At 40.8% G+C, this 24,677-nt stretch overlaps 1 long non-coding RNA gene across 1 annotated transcript in view; it reads right to left on the reverse strand.

The window, feature by feature from the left end:
* LOC311522977 overlaps positions 1-24,042 on the reverse strand; it is a 73,735-nt gene extending 49,693 nt beyond the window's left edge. Inside the window, exon 1 of the long non-coding RNA XR_014712226.1 lies at positions 23,622-24,042. This is a non-coding gene — a long non-coding RNA (uncharacterized lncRNA). The remainder of the gene's footprint in view (positions 1-23,621) is intronic.
* Between the last annotated feature and the right edge of the window lie 635 nt (positions 24,043-24,677).

Consider the following 24,677-nt stretch of genomic DNA (forward strand, 5'->3'; position numbering starts at 1 on the left):
GATCTATGTTTTTACTATCTGAGAAGAATACACTCCTTTAGTCCTAAGGAAACTCTAACCCTGACTTTATCATCCCACCTTTTTGCGTGCCTGGCGTCTGTGTGAAGCACAATATGGGGAAATTGTATTTTCTACTGTGTTTTAAATAGATACTGATTAGGATAGTGTCTTTCATGGAAAAATATACTACTATGAAAATGAACTTTGTTTTAGTTAGACTGTACAAACATGTCTTTTAAAAGCAAACAAGATGAATTTTCCTTAAAATATTTCACCAGAACAGGAGTAACAGGTAGAAACAGCCTGACCTTGGAGTGTTACATTGTTATGTTCCCTGATATCCAGTCACAAAACAAATTATTTTATAGGCACCTGGCTCATTATGCCTTACAAATTAAATCGTCATTTATCTATATTCACCAAACAGTACCTATTCATCGCCTTCACTTAAAAACACATTGCCCTTCTTTCTAGCCTTGTTAATTTGCAGATGCTAATTAAATTTATACTCATAAAAGTATCTGTTTAGCATGCATGACTAGATCATCCTTCAATATCCATTATCCATTGTACATTCCAATATGTTTACCTACTGCTTTTTTGTTTTGCTTTGTTTTGATCTGTTTGCATCAGTTTAAAGGGCTTGCAAATTCAAGTCTCACATTTTGATTCCAGCTGAGCAGCTTTTTCAGTTTTAGTGCTTCGTAAGCAATTTTGTCTCAGATTATCCTGTAGAAGAATTACTTCCAGATAATAGCCCTTTAATATGTAACAGCAGGATGAGAAAGAATACTCTGAAAAGTAATATTTCAGCCTTCTTTATTGGGCCATTACACCAACAGAGAGGACCTTCCTCTCTCAAGATCTGCAGTAGCTTATTTATTGTAAAAAACCTGACATAAAGACTGTTTTAACAGCATTTTATGAGATAGCTAGTGCTGCTTAGTATAAACGGAACAACCCAAATGCTACTTAAAAAAGTACTCTGAAGGGCTCCATCCCCCTTGTAGTCTAGGGGTGAGTGTCTGAAAAGTTGTGAGGGAAAGCCAAGTTTGATGTCCAGTCCTGCTTATACCCCAGGCTTGCAGAGCACTCAAGAACCAGCACATCCTTCTGCTGGAAATGACTAAGTACCTTCCAGGAGTGACCCCTCTCCGGCCAGTTAAGAAGCAACCTTCAGACTGCAATGCAGCCCAGTCCTTTCTGGAAGCAAGGATGGTAATCACAATGTAGGGCCTTGCAGGGCCTTAAAGTTTGGGTCTTAAAAAGAGAAGAACCTTAGAACTCCCTTAAAAAAAAAACCACAGCAACCCAGTGCTTAATTTGTAATGAAAGAGATGCCAGGGCTCAAGCTGAGTTGTCGGAGAGCGGTGACTGCTGGGTGGGCACCCGGCTCTGAAGGCAGTGCCATTGCCAGCAGCAGCACAGAAGTAAAGGTGGCACAGGATTGTGTATTGCCACCCTGTCTTCTGTTGACAGCAGCTCTGCCTTCTGAGCAGGGCAGATGGAGAGTGGCGGCTGCTGGCCGAGAATCCAGAGTTGCCAGGGCTATGAACTGCCAAGCCTAGAAATGCCGGGGTTCAGCCCCAGCAAGCCCCAGCACAAATTAAGCACTGCAGCAACCCTCTTTACCTTCACCCACACATTGAAGTCAATGAAAGTTTCACCTTTGACTGTAATGGGAGCAGAATTAGGCCCAGAGTTTACAGGGTTTGTTGTATCCCAGTCTTTGCCATAGATTCCACAGAGATATTTGGCTCTTTGTCCCTTTATAAACATGATAGGATGTACAGTTGCAAAACTGAAATTTCCGCATCAATCGTGGTTTATTGCTGGGGGCCAAAGGCAGGTAAGACAAGGATATCCTCTTCCCTGCCTCTAAACAGTTAACCATTTCCCAGCCTCAGAATGCATTTCTGTCTCTCTCCACTCTCTATTTTTCAGTGTTTTACATTATCTTTTACTAATGATAATACAAGTCTATGTAACCTGATCTGCAGCACTGAAACGAGATACGGTTGAAAACCCCATGGGAAATTCTGATATTTCAACATTTCCCAAACTAGGATGAACAAAATTAAAACTTTGAAATTTTTCTCAGCATAGGAAGTTTTGAACATTTTCAATTCAGAAATGTCAAAAAGCTCCATGTTTACACTTTTGAGCAAAACTAAACATTTTGAAATTCCCAACTCAAAACAGTTTGTTTTGTTGTGTTGAACTGCATCAAAATGTTTCACTTCAGCTTGATTTGACACTGAGCTGTTTTGCCTGAGCTGCTGTGGTGTCTCATGGGAATTTAATATGGGTGCCTCAAACCCCCAAACTCTTAGGTGGGCTGGTCTTCTCTCTCGGACAACATCTCATGAAGCACTGCAGTCATGAGACTCGTATGATGTGCTAAAATAAAGGATGTACTTGTGGCACCTTAGAGACTAACAAATTTATTTGAGCATAAGCTTTCGTGAGCTACAGCCCACTTCATTGGATGCATGCAGTGGAAAATAGAGTGGGGAGATTTTATATACACAGAGAACATGGAACAATGGGTGTTACCATACACACTATAAGGAGAGTGATCAGGTAAGGTGAGCTATTACCAGCAAGAGAGAAAAAAAACCTTTTGTAGTGATAATCAAGGTGGGCCATTTCCAGCAGTTGACAAGAACGTGTGAGGAACAGTGGGGGGAAGGGGAGAATAAACATTGCGAAATATTTTTACTTTGTGTAATGACACATCCACTCCCAGTCTTTATTCAAGCCTAATGGCCCACCTTGATTATCACTACAAAAGGTTTTTTTTTCTCTCCTGCTGGTAATAGCTCACCTTACCTGATCACTCTCCTTACAGTGTGTATGGTAACACCCATTGTTTCATGTTCTCTGTGTATATAAAATCTTCCCACTGTATTTTCCACCGCATGCATCCAATGAACTGAGCTGTCGCTCATGAACTCTTATGCTCAAATAAATTTGTTAGTCTCTAAGGTGCCACAAGTACTCCTTTTCTTTTTGCAGATACAGACTAACATGGCTGCTACTCTGAAACCTGTCAGTATGATGTGCTGTGGCAATTAAACCAGTGCATCATGGGAAATGTGGAAGGGAGAATGGCCCATAGAGGAAAATAGGGGACAAGACACCCAAATTACAATTCCTATGAGGCATTGCACCAGCGTAAGCAGACACAGATTAATGTTGGTTTTGTTGGATCATATTAAAGAAGTTCTGTATTAAAATCACAAATGAGTTTGATTCCCCATAGTTTAAATTCCGGGGTATTACTAATTAAGAGGTCTCTTGGTTTTTGGTACTGTTTCTCTCCCTCTCTGTGTGAAACTTGCAAGCTGCTAATTGTGTTAGTACATCCTAAGACAGAGTCTGTTCTCAAAGCAATTCTTTGTAACAACAACTACTCACACAGACAGAGACTCAAAGCAATACTCTGTAACAACAGAAACAGCACCCAGAGACTCCCCACCCTTTTGTTGTATTCATCTCGCTTTGTTAACAATTGTGATTAAAATAGAGATAGAGGATATATGTGGATGGATGCTTGGTGTGGATAATAACTGAATGATCAGGGAGGTGCCAGCCTAAGAATCCAGTGTCCATCAGCTGAAGAAGGCGTCAAGTGGAAATAACCAGAGGACCCCCAGAGGGTAGACTGGAATCCACCCAACAGCCTCAAGGATGGGAGAACCAAAGAACAAGATAACATCTGGCAGCACGGAGCCGTCAGGAATGTGCTATCTGCTGATTGATTCAGCAACAGCATGATGAAGCAATTCCCATAGACTGGCATAGGAAGAAATTCCTATAAAAATGGACTCTAGAAAGTGAGAACTTTGGGGTCTGATTCTGCAAACCAACTTCCAGGAGCATCAGATGAGCATCTGACAAGGCCCTGCTCCCTCCTCATGTCCAGGCCACCTGGCCAGTGGCTTGGCATGAGCAGCTACCTGAAAGGTGGATCCAAAGAGGATGGATCTAGACTATTCTCAGTGATAGCAGATGACAGGACAAGGAGTAATGGTCTCAAGTTGCAGTGGGGGAGGTTTAGGTTGGATATTAGGAAAAACTTTTTCACTAGGAGTGTGGTGAAACACTGGAATGCGTTACCTAGGGAGGTGGTAGAATCCCCTTCCTTAGGGGTTTTTAAGGTCAGGTAGGACAAAGCCCTGGCTGGGATGATTTAGTTGGGATTGGTCCTGCTCTGGGCAGGGGGTTGGACTAGATGGCCTCCAGAGGTCCCTTCCAACTCTGTTATTCTATGATTCTATGATTCTAACTCTAAGGCTGGTAACTATGATAACAACCTTGCAGAACGTGTGTGTGTGTGTGTGTGTGTTTGTTTGTATGAATGAATGTGTGAATAAATATGAAATTGAATGGAATGTTATAGCTATAACTAACTGCTTACTATGATTCTTTCTGTATTCACAATAAATGTGGCATTTTGCCTTTTCCCCTTTAATAAGATCCTACTGGTTTTTATTTTATTGGTATAATAGTTTGACAAATCAAAAGGTTTGATTTGGGCCAACCCAATGCAAAACAAAATATCTAGTATATATTTTTTCCACACACACACAAATTTGATTTTGGAGAAACAGCATTTTCTGTAAATTAAACCAAATTAAAATTCTTGACCAGTTCTAATTGAGAGCTTTAGACCCACACCAGCAGTGCTTATTCAGGCAAAATGTTCAATGATTTAAATGAGTTGGGTCCTTTAACCCCACACCCAAGAACTACCAATATTATATCACTGTTAAGCAACTTAACTTGGAGAAATTAGAAAATTCATGTATTCCAAGTAAGGCCATTTGGACAGATTTATTCAATTTCTAAAGGGGTTCCTATAGAAATGGCATAACATGGGGAAAGAAATTAGTGTTATTGGGGGCTAATTCTACTCACCAATGTAAAGGAGGAGACACTCAATCCTTTAGCAGCAAAACATTTCCAAGTATCTGTACACTGTACAGTGCAAAGGCATTGCTGCTACAAAGGAGAATTAGACTGCAGGTTAGCTTACATACCAGAGGATCAAAGTTTGGGGTTTTTTTTGTTTTTTTTGGGTTTTTTTGCATGGGCTCTGCCGTTATATTTCATTTGCTGTAACACAGAATCATTATCTGCATGTGGGTATAGAGGGGACAAGGTGGGAGCTTGGAAATCAAGGTCAAGGAAATAAGAAAAACTGACTCATTTATCCTATAGAACAGTTATTCTATTCTGCAATAAGTTGGGTTAACAAATAACGTAATAAAGATTGGCATGCTGCCAGGATAACTGAATTGATTCGTACACTGCACAGCACAAATCTCTTGATCTCCACATAAAGAATGGGAAATTATAGCCATAGTAGATACCTCATAGAAAAGCAAATAAAAATGAAATGAACATTTCTAGCAGTTTTGACCTAGCTTTTGGGAATACTTCTTTAAATTTGATTGTCCTGCCCACTTATTATTTCACTAGAAAGCACTATCAAGTCACAAAGCTGTGTTTTAGTATTCTCTTTGAGGAGGTAGAAAACTCTGTACTCTTCCCCCTTCCCCCCCCCCCTTTTTTTTTTTTTTTTTTTTTTGGTTACTATACTCAGCAGAAAGGATCTTATCCAGGCTTTGATTTGATTTTCAAGATTTCTGGTGGGAAATTCTTACAGCAGGTATTTAAGCTTCCACTGGGGTTTATGGTGCTATTCTGTCTAATTATTTCTGGCATTTTGCCCATCAAATTGTGAGTTTCTTCAAAGTAATGAAATGACAGGAAGCCTCCTTTACAGCAATCATGGATGGTGTTTGAATTTTGTTGTCTTGGAAACAAGCTAGTTCTTGTCATTGAATATATTCATAAAATAATGGCTGAAACATCCCTGATAATAATGGGCTCTTTCTTTGTCAAGACTCATCTTCTTGGGACTTTGCTTCAAGAGTCTCTGTCAGAGAGTTTTTGTACATTTTTAAGTTAATTTCAACTTGCCTGTTCAAAATTACCATCATGGATGCCCACTTCCCCTCTTCAAATCATGCCTTTGCCCAGCTCTATACGTAGAAGATGGTCCATAATGATAAGGATAACTCTGCTAACCACATTTTTTAAAAAGCCAGATATGTTTGGAATGGGACTCTCAGAAGAAGGCTAACTCTATCCTTCCTGCAGCTGAGCCTTAAAGGCACACATTATCCTCACAATATTTTTCAGAACTGACAGGTGGCTCTGGATCAGCATGGATAACTTTATATGTACAGTGCCTATTAGATAGAAGATATATTTTTAGTCAGCTGCCTACATAAATCCCAAGTGTCATGGCATTTATAGTTTCTGGCAGAGATCTTAATCAGTTATACAACAGGTACCAAACTTTCCAAACAGATGGATACTGTCTGATAACTACAATCCAGAGACTAGATAGGATGAAGTATGATTTTTTTCAGGGAGGTTATTCTAACTGGAAACCAGCTTTCTATGTCAGTCAATCCACCTTCGGATTGGTTTTTCCATACATAAAAAAGACCCTGCACCAAAGCACTGGTGGTTTCTGAATCATAAGAGTTCATCTGCGAGCTGCATAGCATAAGACTTGCAAAGTCATACTCCTCCCTGATTATTTATTTGACTCTAGTGAAGAAGCACCCTGTGACACACCATAAAAGACTTCTGCGCTGCCAACATTTGCAAGAATCACTTGGCTGACTATAGTAAATCTGTGGGACACCTGAGAAAATTAAAACCCTAAACTACTACTGGTGGGACTAGCTAGAATACATCTACGGTGAGACTCCTACCATCATGTTTAGGCTTTTTCTCGTTCTTCTCAAATCGTTATATGAGGATATTCAATACTCAGACATCTAAAAGGGCCTTTTTTACACAGCCTGCAGAAGAGGCTTCTCTTCCTAAATTTTATTACAACATCTTTCCAACAAAGCTTTTTCAAATTAAAAGTAATATGCAAGAGACTTCTTTTTTAAAAGAGTGCCACTTCCGTGACCACTTAGACATTCAAGTTTGGCAGCTGTAGGTCTCTAAAAGTTCCCTAAAAGAATTCTACAAGCCATTTGAGAGTACAGATTTTCACGTCATTGAAAAAGTGAAAGCAGGGTGAGCCACAAAGCAAGGCCAAAAACTCTCCTTTGTGACATGAGCAGTGCAAATGTCAGCCATGTGACCAGCATGCCTGTGTCCTTCTCTAGCCCACAGCCCGCTGGATAATCTTACACGGAAAAGTCTAGTGTCAACACTTTAATTGTCTGATGAGTCGAAGAGTTCCGTCTGGGCCCCTTGGAGAGAAAAGCCTTTGTTTTAACAAATGTCAAACAAGCAAAACTTTTTTTTTCAAACATGTAACAGGGTGGATCAATGGATTAAAAGATCAGCTGCTACAACATTCTGAATGATTGAAGAGTGCCGATAGTCGTTCAAGGTAAAACTCCCAGAAGATTATGAAGACAAAAAAGAAGCAGCAAAAGAAAGGCACAAGTTCAGTCCTCTTTTTAAGACCAATCAGTTCTTTGCTCCTTCTTCCCAACCGGTCTGACATGTTATATAACAGTTTTAAACATGAAAGAACAGAGATGGATAGGTCTGAACCAAACCCTAGATTCTGCTAGAGCTTTCTTATGCACTCTTGTTGTTTGACATCTGAGTGTTGGGGAAAAGGCCACATCTGTGCCAAATTTTAAACTGGTGTCTGAGTGGATATAAAAACACACAGTCACAGAGACATACGATCCTAAACCTAAAGGGACAGACTGTGAACAGCTTTCTCCCCTGGATGAGCAATTATGAGTACTTCCACTGACTTCAGTGGGACTACTCACCTAAGTAAAGGGCTCACCATCTAGCCAAAAAAAAGACGCCCTGCACCCTTTACATCTCTGTAATTCTTCAGACTCCTACAAGTCTGTGTTGGTGACATCAAGGGTCAGAGACTATGCTATCTTTGTCTTAACTCGTGAAAGCAGGACCCTGATGACAAAATTTGCCCACCATTGCAGTTCAACTATCTGGTGAGTCAAACACTGAGTTCAAAAAAGATAAGGCCAAAGGCCTACAATATGCTTCAGAGGTATATATGGCAAACTAATCCATAGAGTGATAGAATATATCAGGCTGCCTGCCATAAAGATTTGAAAAGGAACAGCATCATCAGTGGTAACACTGTGTCTAGCCTTTAGAAATTTGAACTCGCAATGAAGCTGGTGGGGGGAGGGGATTCCAATCTGTTCTTTGTAAGTCAATGATTATGAGTCAGATATATAATGAAGCAGTAATAGGAATGATGACTAAGTAAAGTAGCTAATAAAGCTAATTTATGAGAGGTTGAAAATTTTAGTACTGTGCATTAAAGAAAGCATGATGTCTCAGCATACTGGAGATGATGTGAGTACAATATACCAAGTGCCTGAAATGTTTGGAGATGATAATGCAATTAGATGTGCTGGGTTCCTGGATCTTGGATAAAGGGTTTTGTTCCTCAAGATGAACATAATGGCTTCTTTCCTATCGTATACACACTTGCAGAGAAATACATCCTACTAGGTGGCGCAGGGTGTATGCACATCTGTCTATGTGACATTTTACACAATTCAACTGGGAAAGAAAAAATAAACAGGGAACAATAAGGGGAATGTTTTTGCAATTACTGGTGTCTCAATTTACTATTACAAAACTCTGTCTAACCTTGACTGGAACAAATCTGATACTCTGCAATATGTATAGTGGGCAATAAACTATGCTACATATAACTTTTCAACATTGCATTTCCATTTTAACTGCTCAACTACACGAGTATTTCACTCATGCTGTAACTCAAATGATTACAGATTACTTAATGCAATTTGCTCTTTTTTTGCTTTCACGGAGTTTAGAAAATTAATAGACTTGAACAAGCTTGCCAGAAAGTTTGAAAGCAAAGACAAATTAAGGTCTTCGGAGCCAAAACACAAACTCCTCAGCTTCTCCAACTACAGACTTCTGAGAAAGGAAATATATAATGTGATCTATTTGTTCACTGTGACCAACAGGAAGTTCTGCCAGAATATTCTCAGTAGTTTGGCTTGTACTCATGTTTTTCCCCATACACAAAGTCAAAGACACAAAGCCAGGACACAATGTAAGCCAGGCTCACACTGTCATTGGCTTGACCACCTTTACTGAGGAAGACATACTTCTGATGATCATAAATATCAATTAGGCAGAAGCCTTTGCTGTTGAGATTGCCAGATGGGGAATTTGAATCGAATTGGCAGAACATTGTTCCACTCTGCCATGAAAGTAAAACACAAAATAACCTAACCCCTTGCCAACCAATGATAGCATGTTAGACTAAGGCCTTGGATTAAGGCCTTGCAGTATGAAGGCACCTCACTGCACAGCTACACAATGGATCAGCAATTAGCACCGGCTTGTGAGAGCTACCAAGCTGAGGCAAAAAGAAAAGGAGTACTTGTGGCACCTTAGAGACTAGCCAATTTATTTGAGCATAAGCTTTCATGAGCTACAGATGCATCAGATGCATCCGATGAAGTGAGCTGTAGCTCACGAAAGCTCATGCTCAAATAAATTGGTTAGTCTCTATGGTGCCACAAGTACTCCTTTTCTTTTTGCGAATACAGACTAACACGGCTGCTACTCTGCAAGCTGAGTCACTGTCAAAGAGAGCTCTCCATATTGCTCTGAAGAAACACTCCACCACAGCTGAACAGTGTAACAGCCTGTGGAGGAAGCAACATCCAGCTTTCCTTGTAAGAAGTAAGATTCCCATGATGTGGGGGCTTCAAAGAGTGGTCAGGTGGGATCCCTAAGGATCCCTTGCCTCCCAACTGCCCTCTCCCCAAGAGAACAGCCTTTGAAGTTATATATCACTATCAAAAGTGATATGGTCTTTTATTAAAAGGTAATTCAAGGGCAAGAGTAATCATCTGAACGTACTAGCCAGATGGCTAATATTTCTGAACATACACACATTTTATCACTTATAAATTTCTCCTAGACATATTTTTCTCTCTCTTGCTCAGAGCCTCCGCCCATGAAATTGAAAGATTCCTAGAAGAAATGCCGTTGTTGTATCAGCTTTGGAAATATGGATTACAGTATTCTCTGAAAAACATTGATTACTCTGAACTGTGACTCAGACATTGTTGCATTTCCAGGGTTATAAATTTTCTTTTAGCTAAACTAAGGCTGTAAGTCACAGTGACAGTTGTAATGTGTGTAATACTATCGTACCAGAGTCTATTACATACGTATTTTTGCTAGAGGTTTATGATGTTAAAAGTATTTCTTCTTTTTTCAATACCTTTCTGTACCTGTTGTGTAAATATATTGGAACCTATAACACTGAAGTCAATTTCCAGATGAAATGTGCACAGGAACAGTAGTTTGTCCTTTTTTAAAAAAAGAACACTGCATACAAACTAATTATATTCAAGCACAATATTGAATTGTAATAAAAGATGAATGAGAGAAAGTGTGTGTCATTGTGAAGAATGGGGACGGTTACAGAAAGCTGAGACTGGGGAAGGCTTTATCATGTGCACTGCTTCAGGCATTGTGTTGAAAGATCTGCAGACTTATTTGCAAGAGTGTTTTACGGGAAAATAGAGAAGTCTACAAAGGAAAGAATTACTATAGATTTTTATCTTTTATACAAGACAAAGATACAAAGATAAAACAGGGCTTCATTTTTAAAGAAATCTATGAGAGAAATCCCAGTTGCAATACAGAAAAAAACCTTCAAACTCAGCTGAGAGACCATCAACTCCATAAATTCAGGGACTAGACATTTATTAAAATACAGCTGATGCATAATTTTCAATGCAAACACAAAAGTGTGTTTTGGGTTACAAAACACACCACAACCTGAGACAACTAGAAAGCTTGCCAGTTTTGCTTGCAAAACCTCAATGTGCATATACATGGAAACAAACTTTTTGACTGATTGTTAGAATTCAGATCTAGTACAGCCATAACATGGCTGTGGAAGCTGGAAAAATAGGGGCATTCTAGGTATATTAGTAAGGAAATGAGCATGCTAACTGACCCACTTTGCTTCCAGAATTCCTACAGCTAGCACAAGTAGTGTTTCAAACCAAACAGGGTTTGGGATCTGTTGGGTAAAGAACAGTTGACACATTTTGCTCCATTATTGCTCCTTAGCATAATGCAGCAGCTTGGATAAAGTAACTAGTGGCCCATCCCAAATTGAAAATGCCATATTCAAGAACTATTTCCAGTGGATAGAAGCCAAATGTGGCCGCTTAGTGTGTCAACTACAAGGAGGCTTCCAGTTAGCTCAGTTGTCAGAGCCACTACTTTGTGTCCCATGATAGTGTGTATGTTGCACACAGAGCTGGGGAAATAACAGATTTTTTTGGTTTGCTGGCAATTCTGAAAAACTGGGGTGGGGAGAGAGAATTATTTCAGGTCAACCTGAAAACAAATTTTCAACATTTTTGGCAAATTGAGGAGTCAAAATAATTCATTTGGGTCAAACAAAACATTTCCTTTTGACTGACCTTTTAAAAAGTTGTAATGGAAATTTCATAATGAAAATGTTGTTTCGAATAAAAAAATTTCAAAAATATCTTGTATTGAGTTTTTTAGACCGGCTGGCTTTTCTCCCTGACCAAAACAATTTGGTGAAATTGACATGAATTTGCAACAAGTTTCAGCATCACTGCATTTTTCTCCAAATTTTTTTTGCTCAGCTCAGCTCTAGTTGCATATGTCGGGAACTTTATCGACTGCCTTAACCATGGTAATGCTTTGTACAGCTCTCAAAGCACCTCGCGGTAGTTACATCTGAATTAAGCTTCAAGACATATTTATCAAGCTCACGAGGGTATTATCCCTATTTTACAGATGGAGAAACTGGACATAGAGTGGTTAAGTAACTTCCCCAAAGTCACTGAGTAAGTGAATTTCAGAACCAGAATTAGTGTGACATTCACTTGGAATGTCTGATCACAGACAGCACTGATTTTTTAAACAAAAAGATGTTTATAAGCTAAACTATTTAGGACCTGAAAGGTGAAAATAAAGAGAGCTTATATTTGGGGGCGTAGAGAGTTTGTTTTGATAACCTTAAATTTGAGGTGGAAAGGGACAGGAAACTAGTGTTGTAGTCTCTCCCTTCTAGCAGCTGGAACCATTCTACGGCTTTCAGTTAGCTAATGAAGATTCTCCTTTGGCCCAATAGGTGGCACTATAAATTTGAGCCCCAGTGGTCAAATGGAATCCTCCTGGATCAGTGGTCCCCAACCTTTCTGTGGGAATAGCAATGGCAACGCTTCTCGGCGGCATTTCGGTGGCCAGTTCTCCAGCAGCCGCGTGGTGTCCTGTGGGCGCACAAACTGCCCCGGAGGACGCCATTGCACCCGCGGGCACCGCGTTGGGGACCCCTGTCCTGGATGCATCTTATAAGTGAAGAGACATTGAATGAGACCATTCCTTCCATTAGGATGAAATTTACTTCACCAGTCTTTCCGAAAGCCTAGTTATTCATTCCATGCAGTCAAAGTGGAGGAGGGGAAAAATTCACCATGAACAACTTGATGCCACTGCATGGGTCTCCAACACAACAGCTGCTTCTGTAGTCCCTACTCCAGCATACAGGCTACAGCAACTGCTGCAGCTCTCCATGCTGTGTGACGGGCCACTTGGACCAGTGGATCCATCTTAACACTCTCAGTCCACCCCATCACTTCCATACATGTCTGCCTATGTGGGCTGACACCAAGATCCTTTGTGGGGAGGGGGGGTGGTGGACAGAGGATGCAGAGGCCCACAGAGCAGCTGCTCTAGATCCCAGGCACAGTCCGCAACACAGAATCTGAGTAGTACAAAGGTGCTGGTCCTCTTACAAGCCCGTGTTCTCAAATGAAGTTTGAACCCCATTCTGAAAATCAGTGAATCTCCTCAAACACAGATCTCTCTCTCTTTCCCTCTCTCCACCCCACACCCATATAAAGAATTATAGATGAAACTTTAAACCCACAAAAACCAGGAATAATTAGAGTTAAGCTTGGGTGAAATCTTGGCTCCACTGTAGTCAATGATAAAACTCCCATTGACTCCAGTGGGGTTAGGATTTCACACAATAATAATATGTACAAAGGGTCAAATTAAGTTATGAGCTATGATAATGTAAATATGGGTTTTCTATTAATAGGTATAGAAATAGTTTACTACAGTTAAGGAATGAACTAACAGATCATGCTGACAAATTCCCAGAATTATAGGCAATTATGGGGAATATAACTAGGACTCACATTTTATTCAAAATCCCCCAACAAAACCTGCAAATTAAAATAATTTTTCACATAGAAAGAGCTGCATTTGTATTGTTTAACAGTATCAATAGCCAACAATGTCTTTACTCATATAAACTACTATTAATTGTTACCAGTACAGGAATCTTTTTTTTAAAAAAGTCAATGTTTATTAGAAATAACAAAAATGGTTCAAACAGCAATAGTAGTAAATATTTATATTATGGTCGCACTCAAAGGGCCCCATTTTGCTGAGAGCTGTATGAACTGAGAAGAGAATTCCTGCCTCAAATGGCTTATGGTCTACAGATAGAGAAAGAGAATCATATTATATTAGACAGCTTGTGAAATATTACTACACATCGTCAAATATGGCTCCTGGATTTCTCTGTCCTGGAAAGGAAAAAAATAACCATTTTAAGTGTACAGGATAACATGTATAGTGGCTTCCTAAAAATTTCACTTTAAACTAAAATTTTCCATGCTTAAATAAAATTCACCTCTGACCAGAAGTCAGTTAAGAATTTTAATAACATTTATTCAGTTATTTTTGAGTTATGGAAAGGTAAAGAAATACTCCCCCGCCACACAAAATGTAAGCAATTTTTAGACACTTTCTTGCTTACAACTCAGAAAGGGCTGAAGTTTATATATTGAAATTCACAAGTTAGCTAACAGGTTTAAAAATTCAACTTCAATGTTACATTAACACAGATATTTACATTTAGTAATCTGCTGAAGTCTATAGGGATGGGGTCCAACAAATCTCTTCAATTTCTCTTCACACACACACACACGCTTTCATTACATCCTCTCCTCATTCTTCTGTAAGACCAATTACAGTACAGATAATGCAAAAAGAAAAGGAGGACTTGTGGCACCTTAGAGACTAACAGATAATGGAGTCATGACCAGCCTATTCATAGAATCATAGAATCGAATCATAGAATCATAGAATATCAGGGTTGGAAGGGACCTCAGGAGGTCATCTAGTCCAACCCCCTGCTCAAAGCAGGACCAATCCCCAACTAAATCATCCCAGCCAGGGCTTTGTCAAGCCTGACCTTAAAAACTTCTAAGGAAGGAGATTCTACCACCTCCCTAGGTAACGCATTCCAGTGTTTCACCACCCTCCTAGTGAAAAAGTTTTTCCTAATATCCAACCTAAACCTCCCCCACTGCAACTTGAGACCATTACTCCTTGTCCTGTCCTCTTCTACCACTGAGAATAGTCTAGAACCATCCTCTCTGGAACCACCTCTCAGGTAGTTGAAAGCAGCTATCAAATCCCCCCTCATTCTTCTCTTCTGCAGACTAAATAATCCCAGTTCCCTCAGCCTCTCCCCATAAGTCATGTGTTCCAGATCCCTAATCATTTTTGTTGCCCTTAGCTGGACTCTCTCCAATTTATCCACATCCTTCTTGTAGTGTGGGGCCCAAAACTGGACACAGTACTCCAGATGAGGCCTCACCAATGTCGAATAGAGGGGGACGATCACGTCCCTCGATCTGCTCACTATGCCCCTACTTATACATCCCAAAATGCCATTGGCCTTCTTGGCAACAAGGGCACACTGCTGACTCATATCCAGCTTCTTGTCCACTGTCACCCCTAGGTCCTTTTCCACAGAACTGCTGCCTAGCCATTCGGTCCCTAGTCTGTAGCTGTGCATTGGGTTCTTCCGTCCTAAGTGCAGGACCCTGCACTTATCCTTATTGAACCTCATCAGATTTCTTTTGGCCCAATCCTCCAATTTGTCTAGGTCCCTCTGTATCCTATCCCTGCCCTCCAGCGTATCTACCACTCCTCCCAGTTTAGTATCATCTGCAAATTTGCTGAGAGTGCTATCCACACCATCCTCCAGATCATTTATGAAGATATTGAACAAAACCGGCCCCAGGACTGACCCCTGGGGCACTCCACTTGACACCGGCTGCCAACTAGACATGGAGCCATTGATCACTACCCGTTGAGCCCGACAATCTAGCCAACTTTCTACCCACCTTATAGTGCATTCATCCAGCCCATACTTCTTTAACTTGCTGACAAGAATACTGTGGGAGACCGTGTCAAAAGCTTTGCTAAAGTCAAGAAACAATACATCCACTGCTTTCCCTTCATCCACAGAACCAGTAATCTCATCATAGAAGGCGATTAGATTAGTCAGGCATGACCTTCCCTTGGTGAATCCTTGCTGACTGTTCCTGATCACTTTCCTCTCATGTAAGTGCTTCAGGATTGATTCTTCGAGGACCTGCTCCATAATTTTTCCAGGGACTGAGGTGAGGCTGACTGGCCCGTAGTTCCCAGGATCCTCCTTCTTCCCTTTTTTAAAGATTGGCACTACATTAGCCTTTTTCCAGTCATCTGGGACTTCCCCCGTTCGCCACGAGTTTTCAAAGATAATGGCCAATGGCTCTGCAATCACAGCCGCCAATTCCTTTAGCACTCTCGGATGCTACTCGTCTGGCCCCATGGACTTGTGCAGGTCCAGCTTTTCTAAATAGTCCCTAACCACCTCTTTCTCCACAGAAAGAGGTGGTTCCCTCAGCCTCTCCTCATAAGTCATGTGTTCCAGTCCCCTAATCATTTTTGTTGTCCTCCGCTGGACTCTTTCCAATTTTTCCACATCCTTCTTGTAGTGCGGGGCCCAAAACTGGACACAGGACTCCAGATGAGGCCTCACCAATGTTGAATAGAGGGGAACAATCACATCCCTCGATCTGCTGGCAATGCCCCCTACTTATACATCCCAAAATGCCATTGGCCTTCTTGGCAACAAGGGCACACTATTGACTCATATCCAGCTTCTCGTCCACTGTAACCCCTAGGTCCTTTTCTGCAGAACTGCTGCCAAGCCATTCGGTCCCTACTATGTAGCGGTGCATGGGATTCTTCCTTCCTAAGTGCAGGACTCTGCACTTGTCCTTGCTGAACCTCATCAGATTTCTTTTGGCCCAATCCTCTAATTTGTCTAGGTCCCTCTGTATCCTATCCCTACCCTCCAGCATATCTACCTCTCCTCCCAGTTTCGTGTCATCTGCAAACTTGCTGAGGGTGCAATCCACACCATCCTCCAGATCATTTATGAAGATATTGAACAAAACCGGCCTGAGGACTGACCCTTGGGGCACTCCACTTGATACCGGCTGCCAACTAGACATGGAGCCATTGATCACTACCTGTTGAGCCCGGCAATCTAGCCAACTTTCTATCCACCTTATAGTGCATTCATCCAGCCCATACTTCTTTAACTTGCTGGCAAGAATACTGTGGGAGACCACGTCAAAAGCTTTGCTAAAGTCAAGGAACAACACGTTCACTGCTTTCCCCTCATCCACAGAGCCTATTCATCTCGGCACATAAGGCCCCAATTCTACAAACACCTAGGCACATGCTTAACTACGCATGTGTCTATAAATGTTTGCAGGATCAGTGGCAGAGAAAGATTAGGTGACTTGCTCATGGTCACACAGAAAGTTTGTGTCAGAGCCAGATCTTCCCAATTTCAGTCTAGTGCCTAAGCCATGAGAACATCCTTGTGCTGTTCCACAAGGTGCCAACATGGGGCAAGCCCCACAGTCGCCATTTAAATGTTGAGGCAAACTAAAAATAGGAGGCTGCCACAAACTGGATTCCCCTCTGCCCCCTCCAGTGACTGGCTTTTGTGGATCCTGAAAGCCAGCTCTGGGAGTCTATCCTAATCAATAACTCTAAAAGGCTTTTAGAAACATTTCATTCTAACACACAGCATTAAGAAAAACAAAAGAAGAGTTATACCTACACTGTATAAAAGAGTACAAAGAAATTCCACTGCACCAGACAAGAGAATGATTGTTAAGAGACCATAATCTAACAAGGTGTCTGCTATCAGCTGCTGCTGTACTAGCTGAATTCACTTTCCATGAACAGTGATGTTATTTGTTATAGTTTTCTGCAGGGAGTGATCAGCAGATACTCTATTATAAACATCTACAGAAGTGAAGTCAGTGTTGAAAAGCACTTCTAGTTCTGCCTCCTTCCTGCCGGCCATGTTCCTTAAGCATTGTTTTCTTTTATCAAAAGGGACGGTGATATCAAAATTGAAAGGAAATTGAAGCTGTGAAAATAACAGACACAGGATAAGAATTTTTAATTTTGCCTCATTTTCTTTGATGATGAAACCAGTTCTGAGTATTAAATAACAGCCTTGAAGTTGAATATCAAGTATATGTGAAAATTCTACTTCTGTCAGAATCATGAGCCAGATGCCCCATTACTAACCACATTCAGAGGGGCATTCAGTGTATAGCGAAAATTCTTCTTGCTTTTAAGGTCACTCAAAATCAAATGCCCAGCTCTTACAGCACTGTGCTCCCCCAATCTCACATCAGGCTGTGACATCACAACTACAACTCGTCTATGGGGTTGTGCGGGGGTTTTAGAATTTTTTGCATAGAAGACTGGGATTTCATCAAAAACAATTTTTTTCCAAAATTTTGCTCTTAAAAAAATTTTTTTTAAAAAAGCCAGGCGTTTCTCAAAAAGCCCCAAACTAAAAACTTTTGGTTTTAAACCAGAAATTATTTGGTTACCAAAAATCCTTCCCCCCCACCCCAATTTTAAACCAAACATTTTTGGTCTAGGGGGAAAAAATGTCAACTTCCCAACAAATCCCCAAAATTTTCATGGGGAAAAAATTCCCAGACCATCAACAATCATCACTAGTAAGCAACTCCTCTGAAGCACAAAACTGCCTCACGTGGGTCAGGGAAGTCACATTTCTTCAGCATAGGTCATGGTTTTCCAAAGGGGATTTTGGTTTAGAACCCAGATGGTGACTTGCAACTTCAGAGAACCTAAGAGAGAGAAAAACGTTATATTTTAAGTTATTTGCTGAATGCATCTTTGAGCCTGGTTAGTGAGGTCATTCAGCACATGTTGCTGAAGTAAAGAGAATTTCCATATTTACATTTCTAGCTCACTGGATATCTTTAAAAGATACATTTATAACTAACGGAATTTATGGGACTGATGCAGACATTAAGCAAGGTTCTTTGGCCTCTATTTTGCAGGAGATCAAATTAGATTAGCACATTGGCACATTCCAGTCTTCAAATCTATGAACCATTATTAGTGTTACTATTTTCAATAATGAACATTTATACAGAGCTATCCAAACAGAAGGCTCAGTTCTATTACCCTTAGTCAAGCTGGGTAATACTTGCTCAAGCTGAACCAGCAGGATTACTTGAGGCGTAAGATAAATTACGATTCAGCCTGAGTTAGGGTGGCAGAATTGGGGCTACTGGGCTAGACCAGTTCTCTACCCAAAGAGCTTACAACTTAACCTCTGAAAGTGTTTGTCTTTTGTATTTTAAAGGGTCACTACAATGTAAATAACCTTATTAGATTAAATACAGAAGCAATTTAGAAATGTGACATTTTGTTCCTTTTACAAAAAGAAAAGGAGTACTTGTGGCACCTTAGAGACTAACCAATTTATTTGAGCATAAGCTTTCGTGAGCTACAGCTCACTTCATCGGATGCATACTGTGGAAAATACAGAAGACGTTTTTATACACACAAACCATGAAAATATGGGTGATTATCACTACAAAATGTTTTCTCTCCCCCCACCCCACCCTCCTGCTGGTAATAGCTTATGTAAAGTGATCACTCTCCTTACAATGTGTGTGATAATCAAGGTGGGCTCCATGTCACGGCAAACCTGGTGGCTGAACTTTGTGACTTTGTCCTCACCCATAACTATTTTACATTTGGGGACAATGTATACCTTCAGATCGGCGGCACTGCTATGGGTACCCGCATGGCCCCACAGTATGCCAACATTTTTATGGCTGACTTAGAACAACGCTTCCTCAGCTCTTGTCCCCTAATGCCCCTACTCTACTTGCGCTATATTGATGACATCTTCATCATCTGGACCCATGGAAAAGAAGCCCTTGAGGAATTCCACGATGATTTCAACAATTTCCATCCCACCATCAACCTCAGCCTGATCCAGTCCACACAAGAGATCCACTTCCTGGACACTACAGTGCTAATAAACGATGGTCACATAAACACCACCCTATACCGGAAACCTACTGACCGCTATTCCTACTTACATGCCTCCAGCTTTTACCCTGACCACACCACACGATCCATTGTCTACAGCCAAGCTCTGCGATACAACCACATTTGCTCCAACCCCTCAGACAGAGACAAACACCTACAAGATCTCTATCAAGCATTCTTACAACTACAATACCCACCTGCTGAAGTGAAGAAACAGATTGATAGAGCCAGAAGAGTTCCCAGAAGTCACCTACTACAGGACAGGCCTAACAAAGAAAATAACAGAATGCCACTAGCCGTCACCTTCAGTCCCCAACTAAAACCCCTCCAACGCATTATCAAGGATCTACAACCTATCCTGAAGGATGACCCAACACTCTCACAAATCTTGGGAGACAAGCCAGTCCTTGCCTACAGACGGCCCCCAACCTGAAGCGAATACTCACCAGCAACCACATACCACACAACAGAACCACTAACCCAGGAACCTATCCTTGCAACAAAGCCCATTGCCAACTGTGCCCACATATCATCACAGGGCCTAATAACATCAACCACACTATCAGAGGCTCCTTCACCTGCACATCTACCAATGTGATATATGCCATCATGTGCCAGCAATGCCCCTCTGCCATGTACATTGGTCAAACTGGACAGTCTCTACGTAAAAGAATAAATGGACACAAATCAGATGTCAAGAATTATAACATTCATAAACCAGTCGGAGAACACTTCAATCTCTCAGGTCACGCGATTACAGACATGAAAGTTGCGATATTACAACAGAAAAACTTCAAATCCAGACTCCAGCGAGAGACTGCTGAATTGGAATTAATTTGCAAATTGGATACAATTAACTTAGGCTTGAATAGAGACTGGGAGTGGCTAAGTTATTATGCAAGGTAACCTATTTCCCCTTGTTTTTTCTTACCCCCCCTCCTCTGATGTTCTTGTTAAACCCTGGATTTGTGCTGAAAATGGCCCACCTTGATTATCATACACATTGTACGGAGAGTGATCACTTTAGATAAGCTATTAGCAAGAGGAGTGGGGTTTTTTGGGGGGGATGTGGGAGGGGGAGAAAACCTGGATTTGTGCTAGAAATGGCCCACCTTGATTATCACACACATTGTAAGGAGAGTGATCACTTTACATAAGCTATTACCAGCAGGAGAGTGGGGTGGGGGGCAGAGAAAACCTTTTGTAGTGATAATCACCCATTTTTTCATGGTTTCTGTGTATAAAAACATCTTCTGTATTTTCCACAGTATGCATCCGATGAAGTGAGCTGGAGCTCATGAAAGCTTATGCTCAAATAAATTGGTTAGTCTCTAAGGTGCCACAAGTACTCCTTTTCTTTTTGCAAATACAGACTAACACGGCTGTTACTCTGAAACCTGCCATTTGTTCCTTTTAGGCACTTCTCGCCTGGTTCAGAAGAGTTTGGGAGAAGCCAGGATGGCTGATATTAAGGGGATTCTTGGGAATCTTTTTCAGTGTCAGGGCAGAGCAACCAGGCTTGCCTGCAGGTTTTACAAATAAAGCCAATGGGGACCCAGTTTGTTCTAATTCTAAGTGTTTCTCATTTGTTTTCCCCACAAGAAAATAAATAAATAAATCCATTCCCTCATGCTTAAAGCTAGGGAAAGTATTTCTTTGATATTCATTGGACGTCACAGACAGTTTGCTGGATATGTCTTCCAAAGCTTATGATTATTGCTGGGAACTAAACCGAAAACCTTCTAACCCCCCAGCTGGTTGAACGTTAGACTTCAGCATCATTAATATTTTGGTTTGTATTAGCCTATTGTAAGTGCCCGGAGGAGAACATCAGTTACTGAGTTGTTTGGTGGGGGTTTTTTTGTTTGTTTGTTTTTCACTTTGGCTAGAGTTGCTAATAAGTATTAATTTTTGGTACCCCGGTGGGAAAAGGAGATACTAGGCCTTGAATGTGCAATTCGGTTTGCAGAAAATGTAAAAAGCCTCTGACTTTTCTTAACTTCTGCCCACTTTCCCCCCTGGAAAAATGTTTAAATCTCACACGGAGCTATTTGGATAAATTTTAAATTACAATTAAGATTAATTTTAAATTGCTCAAATTGAGGGCCAGACTGTGAACCCCTGGCTATTACTGAGTGGTTACTCCCAGCAGTGGTCCCACTGAAGTAAATGGACCTAATCTTGGGAGCAACTCGCTCACCAATAGCTGTAAGTGGTTCACAATCTAACCCCAAGTAATTTCTCCCCTGAGGCAGAGGCACATGTTAACCATGTTAGCAAGAATCAGGAACAAAAGAAAACAATAATCAGAGTAACATATTTTGTGGTGTCTTCTTGGCTATTTTTAATGTACAGTAGTTCCCACCTCCCACCCCCCTTAGTACCTCAACAAGCAACCCCAGGTCAGCCCTCCAGGGCCTTCATGTCCAAAGTTCTATCCAGTATGGCCACCTGTCCCCATCTCACCAAGTTACTTGTTGTTTTAAATTTCCATATTTGTAGTTCAGAAAGTTGAAATTAAACCTAACTGGCTGTATTCCTCATAATAGAGTAAGCAACTGGCTGCCAATGTTGCAGTTCTACATCAACTGGATGTATTTTAAAACAGAAGTAAAATAAAATTTTAAAGCAATGATATATAAATGATATATAGGGCCTATGACAAACAATGGTTTTATATTGGGGAGCGGAAAATTGACTGTATCAACTCAGCATTATTCAGCTGCTATTTGAGGGGCTAACTCATGCATTAGTGCATGGAAAGGTTATGCACAAGACACCAGTTAGGACCTGATCCTGCAGTTCAGCATGTAGACAACACTTCCACAGATTTCAGTGGGAGTTTTGTCTGTAGTCCTTATGAAGAGTCAAATAGTGATGTACCTGGGGAGGGTCTTGGAAACCCCTGATTGAAATTCTACCACCAAACTGGAGAGAAAGTTGGGATTATTTCCCTGCCTCTGATGGAGTTAGTTACCTCATCTCTGGATACTGCTAAATCATCCCCATCAGAGATGCCTTATCTCTGGAACTCATAAAAATACTTCTGAAGACCATGTGCTTTGGCTTTAGAATGCACCAGAATGCCTCCCTTTCCCCCTAAGGTCCTCACACAAGTTCCACACCATGCTGAGCTATCAATATACCCGGTATATTTTTTCAGGAACAATGCATAAACATTTCCTGAAAGTGCATACGCTTGTTTGCCAAGTGCTTCTCTGCTTGGTTACAGAAAACATTTGTGTTTAAAGGAGAAAAATGACCAGATTCCTGTCCTTCAGCCTCTCTTTCTACAAGAATGTGCACTCATAGTACACAATGTTTATCTTGCTTAGAAGGAATCCTTTATATCAGCACCTCTTGTTATAATACGGGTAGCAGATCACTGGGATCAGAATGTTAGTGCTGATAGAAGTTCTGGAGCTAAATAACCCACCTCATCAGTGGGAGAATAGACACCTACGTTTCACAGTGTACACAATTCAGTGACTCACGCAGGATTTCTAGCACAACATGCAAGCATGACACAAAGAAGATTGCTCCTTACGCTAGAATTTAGTATTTCAGTTTCCAACTCATGAATACAATTTTGGTCTTTTTGACAAATAGTTGAGCTAAAAAATCAGATTGGATTGTGTTATATTGCCCCCTACAGTTACAAAATTAAAATATCTTCGGTGTTGCTTCTATCTTGACAGCTTGCTTGCCACGCTGTGGTATGGGAGCATAAAAGCTTTAGCATGACCAGAGTGCTTGCAAACACTGATCCTAAAACAGGATTGTGTGATCATTTTAATAACATTTTCCTTTCCAGCTATAACCAGAGAAAGCTGGTTTGTTTGCTTGTTTCCAAATGCTCCTGTCTGATTAGACGGTGAGCTTGGTGAAAAAAATTACATTTTATGGAACACAGCAACAGATCTTATTATTTTCTTCTGTTTGTGGGTGGCAAACTCTCTCGAGATTTCCTCTCTTTTCATGATATGACAACCTGGGTTTGGGGGGAGGGGAGGAGTAGCTGATGAAATATTAATCCAACCAAGTCAAAGAAAAGCAGCATTCCAAAGGGGGTGTCAAAAAAGGGTTTTTTCCCCATACTTCAAAAGGTGCTGATGCACCATAATATAAAAGATGGCACAGAAGGCCAGGCACAGAGGACTATGGAGAGTGCACGGCACACGTGCGCACACACACCGAAAGACCAAGCGTCGGTCCCATTCTCTTTAGTAACAAAGACAGTGCCACATAATCAGGTATTTTACTTATATACTCACATCTTTGCCTGCTACTTTGCTGTAAAACTTTTCAAGTATCCTGGTTTACCAGCTAGTAAATGTTGGACTTCAAAGGAATAGGAAATGGCCGCTGAATGGCAAAATGTTCTTTTATTGCTCCAGCTACAGTGTGTAACCTGGAACGTGACAAAACATTTTTCATTCTACAAAAACATTCTAAGGACTACACTTTCAAAATGGGCTGTAATAGGGTGTGACACAGGAATTCTGGCAAGACATTGAACTTTATTTCCTGGCTCTAGTCATACGATATGGAACAGATTACAGATGGTATAGCCCCCGCACATGGCAGAGCTCAGTATCCTACCTCAATGGCCATTATTATGGGCTTCAAACTGACCTCCAAGCTTGCACCCATAATTTTATGTGTGGAAATTGTCATTAACAAAAATTAACTTAAATGTGCATGTGCAAATAACTCTTTGCTACGCAAATCAAAGTAGCTAGAAGTCTACGGAAATAACATGCTCTAATTCAAGCTTTGTGCACATAAAAGTGTGCAGAAATTAAGTGGTCATTTTGGAAAATTTTACCTTAAACATGTGACTTGTTTGAAGCTTCTACTGAAATTCACCACAAGTAGTACCCCTGAATAGCTGTCATTAAACTTCCAATGTTTCAAGAATTTCCATTCAACAGGAATAATGGAGTGACTTATTGTTGGGATTGGAGATTTGGATACATGCAACAGTTATCTTCAAATACAATTAGCAGCTCAGCCACTTTTTCAGCCACCCTAATCTCTTGCTCAAATTTCAGAGGTCCAATCTTCAAACCCAATTTTCCCAGTCTTTGGGCAGGTGTCTTTGCCCCAGAGACTGTCTCCGTTTGAGACCAATTAGGGAGTTCAGGTTTGGCTCCACTATTCCGTTGCCTTTTTAGAGTGTCTGGTATAACAACTGTTATGTCTGAGCCTGTGTCAATTATCCCTATACAATTCACAGAACCTATTACACATTCACTAGCCAAATTCCCATTATTGTTGTTTATCTGCCCAGATCTAAACAAAACCTGTGGGGCTGATCCTTGTACTTC

The sequence above is a fragment of the Lepidochelys olivacea genome (assembly GCF_965140295.1).
Source record: "Lepidochelys olivacea isolate rLepOli2 genome assembly, chromosome: 6".
In the NCBI taxonomy this organism is placed as follows: Eukaryota; Metazoa; Chordata; order Testudines; family Cheloniidae; genus Lepidochelys; species Lepidochelys olivacea.